We start from the raw sequence: 6,195 nt of genomic DNA, 5'->3' as shown, positions 1-6,195 counted from the left end.
CGCTTTGGCAGCTACGTAGAGAGGGCAAGAAAAAAAAAGAAAGAACACACCACAACGATGTCACGGCGCGTTAGGCAAAAGGTTCACAAAAACGCACCGTTTAATTAGAGAAGAACATGAGACAACACTTTTCCGGGCGCACATTTCTGATAGATAATGTGGCCATTTTCTTCTGATTATAAATGTGAGACAGTTTCGTTCCTTTGCAGGGTTTTTTGTGTGCATTTTTATATGTACAGGAATAATTGTACAAATGAAAACTTTTGAAAATACTTCTCACTAATAGAGTGTGGTAACTAGAGATGAGAATAACAACTCTTTTTAGTGAGTCAACTCAGAGTGCATGAGTCGTTATTTGGAGTCAGCTCGATTAACGATTCATTTCGGAGTCATAAAAAAACCGGCATCATCGAATAAGCTAAGGTTCGGTAATTTTATTCACTCATGAGTGTAAGCATGTAAAATCTGCTATAAATTAAAAAAAAAGAATCAAAAATAATAAAACTATGATTTTCTATGACAACTATGCTCTCAGGTGTCCGTGCCGGAAGTTATTCGAGGAACCAAGTTACATACCCTGTTGAGAAAACGTAAAATTTTCCTCATTTTTGCACCAAGTTTTGCCTATAACTCGGTCGGTATCCAACGGATCGCCAATCTTTAACCTGTGGTCAATAGATGGCACCAATGGCTATATTTTCTTCTTGGACAGCCATGCTCTCAGATGTCTGTGCCGGAAGTTATTCGAGGAACCAAGTTCCATACCCTGTTTGAGAAATTGTAAAATTTTCCTCATTTTTGAGCAATTTAGCAAAATTTATAAATGTGATATATTTTCATGCAAATTTGTTGCAATGTGTTTCTTTTCACTCAAATAATGCTTTAAATTAAAAAAATAATAAAAAATCAGAAAAAAAATTTTAAAAAATTTTCAACTCGAAAATTTCTTAAGGCTTACCCCTTACGATTTTTTGGGAAATTTTGCAAAAAAAAATGAAATTGATTTATTTTAATGCCAATTGGTTGCAATGTGTTTCTTTTCACTCAAGTAATGATTTAAATAAAAAAATGAGTAAAAAATATTAAAAAAATCAAAAATTTCAAAAAAATGAAAATTTACTAAGGCTCATTTTTGCACCAAGTTTTGCCTATAACTCGGTCGGTATCCAACGGATCGCCAATCTTTAACCTGTGATCGATAGATGGCATCAATGGCTACATTTTCTTCTTGAACGGCCATGCTCTCAGGTGTCCGTGCAGGAGGTTATTCGAGGAAACAAGTTCCATACCCTGTTGAGAAAACGTAAAATTTTCCTCATTTTTGCACCAAGTTTTGCCTATAACTCGGTCGGTATCCAACGGATCGCCAATCTTTAACCTGTGATCGATAGATGGCACCAATGGCTACATTTTCTTCTTGGACAGCCATGCTCTCAGGTGTCCGTGCCGGAAGTTATTCGAGGAAACAAGTTCCATACCATGTTGAAAAAACGTAAAATTTTCCTCATTTTTGCACCAAGTTTTGCCTATAACTCGGTCGGTATTCAACGGATCGCCAATCTTTAACCTGTGGTCGATAGATGGCACCAATGGCTATATTTTCTTCTTGGACAGCCATGCTCTCAGATGTCTGTGCCGGAAGTTATTCGAGGAACCAAGTTCCATACCCTGTTTGAGAAAACGTAAAAACGTCATTTTTGAGCAATTTAGCAAAATTTATAAATGTGATATATTTTCATGCAAATTTGTTGCAATGTGTTTCTTTTCACTCAAATAATGCTTTAAATTAAAAAAATAACAAAAAATCAGAAAAAAAATTTTAAAAAATTTTCAACTCGAAAATTTCTTAAGGCTTACCCCTTACGATTTTTTTGGGAAATTTTGCAAAAAAAATGAAATTGATTTATTTTAATGCCAATTGGTTGCAATGTGTTTCTTTACACTCAAGTAATGATTTAAATAAAAAAATGAGTAAAAAATATTAAAAAAATCAAAAAATTCAAAAAAATGAAATTTTACTAAGGCTCATTTTTGCACCAAGTTTTGCCTATAACTCGGTCGGTATCCAACGGATCGCCAATCTTTAACCTGTGGACGATAGATGGGACCAATGGCTACATTTTCTTCTTGAACGGCCATGCTCTCAGGTGTCCGTGCCGGAGGTTATTCGAGGAAACAAATTCCATACCCTGTTGAGAAAACGTAAAATTTTCCTCATTTTTGCACCAAGTTTTGCCTATAACTCGGTCGGTATCCAACGGATCGCCAATCTTTAAGCTGTGATCGATAGATGGCACCAATGGCTACATTTTCTTCTTGGACAGCCATGCTCTCAGGTGTCCGTGCCGGAAGTTATTCGAGGAAACAAGTTCCATACCCTGTTGAGAAAACGTAAAATTTTCCTCATTTTTGCACCAAGTTTTGCCTATAACTCGGTCGGTATCCAACGGATCGCCAATCTTTAACCTGTGATCGATAGATGGCATCAATGGCTACATTTTCTTCTTGAACGGCCATGCTCTCAGGTGTCCGTGCCGGAAGTTATTCGAGGAAACAAGTTCCATACCCTGTTGAGAAAACGTAAAATTTTCCTCATTTTTGCACCAAGTTTTGCCTATAACTCGGTCGGTATCCAACGGATCGCCAATCTTTAACCTGTGATCGATAGATGGCACCAATGGCTACATTTTCTTCTTGGACAGCCATGCTCTCAGGTGTCCGTGCCGGAAGTTATTCGAGGAAACAAGTTCCATACCATGTTGAAAAAACGTAAAATTTTCCTCATTTTTGCACCAAGTTTTGCCTATAACTCGGTCGGTATCCAACGGATCGCCAATCTTTAACCTGTGGTCGATAGATGGCACCAATGGCTATATTTTCTTCTTGGACAGCCATGCTCTCAGATGTCTGTGCCGGAAGTTATTCGAGGAACCAAGTTCCATACCCTGTTTGAGAAAACGTAAAATTTTCCTCATTTTTGAGCAATTTAGCAAAATTTATAAATGTGATATATTTTCATGCAAATTTGTTGCAATGTGTTTCTTTTCACTCAAATAATGCTTTAAATTAAAACAATAATAAAAAATCAGAAAAAAAATTTTAAAAAATTTTCAACTCGAAAATTTCTTAAGGCTTACCCCTTACGATTTTTTTGGGAAATTTTGCAAAAAAAATGAAATTGATTTATTTTAACGCCAATTGCTTGCAATGTGTTTCTTTTCACTCAAGTAATGATTTAAATAAAAAAATGAGTGAAAAATATTAAAAAAATCAAAAAATTCAAAAAAATGAAATTTTACTAAGGCTCATTTTTGCACCAAGTTTTGCCTATAACTCGGTCGGTATCCAACGGATCGCCAATCTTTAACCTGTGGACGATAGATGGGACCAATGGCTACATTTTCTTCTTGAACGGCCATGCTCTCAGGTGTCCGTGCCGGAGGTTATTCGAGGAAACAAATTCCATACCCTGTTGAGAAAACGTAAAATTTTCCTCATTTTTGCACCAAGTTTTGCCTATAACTCGGTCGGTATCCAACGGATCGCCAATCTTTAACCTGTGATCGATAGATGGCACCAATGGCTACATTTTCTTCTTGGACAGCCATGCTCTCAGGTGTCCGTGCCGGAAGTTATTCGAGGAAACAAGTTCCATACCCTGTTGAGAAAACGTAAAATTTTCCTCATTTTTGCACCAAGTTTTGCCTATAACTCGGTCGGTATCCAACGGATCGCCAATCTTTAACCTGTGATCGATAGATGGCATCAATGGCTACATTTTCTTCTTGAACGGCCATGCTCTCAGGTGTCCGTGCCGGAAGTTATTCGAGGAAACAAGTTCCATACCCTGTTGAGAAAACGTAAAATTTTCCTCATTTTTGCACCAAGTTTTGCCTATAACTCGGTCGGTATCCAACGGATCGCCAATCTTTAACCTGTGATCGATAGATGGCACCAATGGCTACATTTTCTTCTTGGACAGCCATGCTCTCAGGTGTCCGTGCCGGAAGTTATTCGAGGAAACAAGTTCCATACCATGTTGAAAAAACGTAAAATTTTCCTCATTTTTGCACCAAGTTTTGCCTATAACTCGGTCGGTATCCAACGGATCGCCAATCTTTAACCTGTGGTCGATAGATGGCACCAATGGCTATATTTTCTTCTTGGACAGCCATGCTCTCAGATGTCTGTGCCGGAAGTTATTCGAGGAACCAAGTTCCATACCCTGTTTGAGAAAACGTAAAATTTTCCTCATTTTTGAGCAATTTAGCAAAATTTATAAATGTGATATATTTTCATGCAAATTTGTTGCAATGTGTTTCTTTTCACTCAAATAATGCTTTAAATTAAAAAAATAATAAAAAATCAGAAAAAAAATTCTAAAAAATTTTCAACTCGAAAATTTCTTAAGGCTTACCCCTTACGATTTTTTTGGGAAATTTTGCAAAAAAAATGAAATTGATTTATTTTAACGCCAATTGCTTGCAATGTGTTTCTTTTCACTCAAGTAATGATTTAAATAAAAAAATGAGTGAAAAATATTAAAAAAATCAAAAAATTCAAAAAAATGAAAATTTACTAAGGCTCATTTTTGCACCAAGTTTTGCCTATAACTCGGTCGGTATCCAACGGATCGCCAATCTTTAACCTGTGGTCGATAGATGGCATCAATGGCTACATTTTCTTCTTGAACGGCCATGCTCTCAGGTGTCCGTGCCGGAAGTTATTCGAGGAAACAAGTTCCATACCCTGTTGAGAAAACGTAAAATTTTCCTCATTTTTGCACCAAGTTTTGCCTATAACTCGGTCGGTATCCAACGGATCGCCAATCTTTAACCTGTGGTCGATAGATGGCACCAATGGCTATATTTTCTTCTTGGACAGCCATGCTCTCAGATGTCTGTGCCGGAAGTTATTCGAGGAACCAAGTTCCATACCCTGTTTGAGAAAATGTAAAATTTTCCTCATTTTTGAGCAATTTAGCAAAATTTATAAATGTGATATATTTTCATGCAAATTTGTTGCAATGTGTTTCTTTTCACTCAAATAATGCTTTAAATTAAAAAAATAATAAAAAATCAGAAAAAAAATTCTAAAAAATTTTCAACTCGAAAATTTCTTAAGGCTTACCCCTTACGATTTTTTTGGGAAATTTTGCAAAAAAAAAATGAAATTGATTTATTTTAATGCCAATTGGTTGCAATGTGTTTCTTTTCACTCAAGTAATGATTTAAATAAAAAAATGAGTGAAAAATATTAAAAAAATCAAAAAATTCAAAAAAATGAAAATTTACTAAGGCTCATTTTTGCACCAAGTTTTGCCTATAACTCGGTCGGTATCCAACGGATCGCCAATCTTTAACCTGTGGTCGATAGATGGCATCAATGGCTACATTTTCTTCTTGGACAGCCATGCTCTCAGGTGTCCGTGCCGGAAGTTATTCGAGGAAACAAGTTCCATACCCTGTTTAGAAAACGTAAAATTTTCCTCATTTTTGCACCAAGTTTTGCCTATAACTCGGTCGGTATCCAACGGATCGCCAATCTTTAACCTGTGGTCGATAGATGGCACCAATGGCTATATTTTCTTCTTGGACAGCCATGCTCTCAGATGTCTGTGCCGGAAGTTATTCGAGGAACCAAGTTCCATACCCTGTTTGAGAAAATGTAAAATTTTCCTCATTTTTGAGCAATTTAGCAAAATTTATAAATGTGATATATTTTCATGCAAATTTGTTGCAATGTGTTTCTTTTCACTCAAATAATGCTTTAAATTAAAAAAATAATAAAAAATCAGAAAAAAAATTTTAAAAAATGTTCAACTCGAAAATTTCATAAGGCTTACCCCTTACGATTTTTTTGGGAAAATTTCCAAAAAAAAAATGAAATTGATTTATTTTAACGCCAATTGCTTGCAATGTGTTTCTTTTCACTCAAGTAATGCTTTAAATAAAAAATTGAGTGAAAAATAATAAAAAAATCAAAAAATTCAAAAAAATGAAAATTTACTAAGGCTCATTTTTGCACCAAGTTTTGCCTATAACTCGGTCGGTATCCAACGGATCGTCAATCTTTAACCTGTGATCGATAGATGGCATCAATGGCTACATTTTCTTCTTGGACGGCCATGCTCTCAGGGGTCCGTGCCGGAAGTTATTCGAGGAAACAAGTTCCATACCCTGTTAAATTTCGTGA

General features: G+C 35.9%; 1 long non-coding RNA gene across 1 annotated transcript; it reads left to right on the top strand.

Annotated features, from left to right (window-relative positions):
- The first annotated feature begins 533 nt into the window (after window positions 1-533).
- On the top strand, window positions 534-5,847 carry LOC125763635 (uncharacterized). Its single transcript, XR_007418369.1, has 3 exons — window positions 534-1,248; window positions 2,337-3,427; window positions 3,617-5,847. It is a non-coding gene; the product is annotated as an uncharacterized LOC125763635 (long non-coding RNA).
- The last annotated feature ends 348 nt before the right edge of the window (window positions 5,848-6,195 follow it).

Source organism: Anopheles funestus, chromosome 2RL (genome assembly GCF_943734845.2).
Source record: "Anopheles funestus chromosome 2RL, idAnoFuneDA-416_04, whole genome shotgun sequence".
In the NCBI taxonomy this organism is placed as follows: Eukaryota; Metazoa; Arthropoda; class Insecta; order Diptera; family Culicidae; genus Anopheles; species Anopheles funestus.
This window is presented reverse-complemented; position numbering and strand designations above follow the sequence as displayed.